Consider the following 362-nt stretch of genomic DNA (forward strand, 5'->3'; position numbering starts at 1 on the left):
AGCATAAGACTGAGGTGAAAAGGAAAGCTATCCAATTAGTTAGTCACCATCGGCCCAAATGGCCAGAGATGTCTGGAGGCGGGATTTCTTTGCTTGAGAGATCTCCTTCCTTGGCATGTGTTACCCGGACAGTGTGACATGAAAGAGTTTCCAGTGGATCAGATATTGGAATCTAAACGAGAGAGAGAGAGAGAGAGAGAGAGAGAGAGAGAGAGAGAGAGAGAGAGTTACAAGTAGTTACAAGGATTTTGGATGTCTCAAAGACATTTTAGTCCATCCGCGGAGACTCCATTTGCTTTAGGGTAGAGCGATTCACTTCCAGCATTTAAAAGAGTTCCTATGATCTTGTCTAACATATTCTT

This window comes from Palaemon carinicauda, chromosome 6, assembly GCF_036898095.1.
Source record: "Palaemon carinicauda isolate YSFRI2023 chromosome 6, ASM3689809v2, whole genome shotgun sequence".
In the NCBI taxonomy this organism is placed as follows: Eukaryota; Metazoa; Arthropoda; class Malacostraca; order Decapoda; family Palaemonidae; genus Palaemon; species Palaemon carinicauda.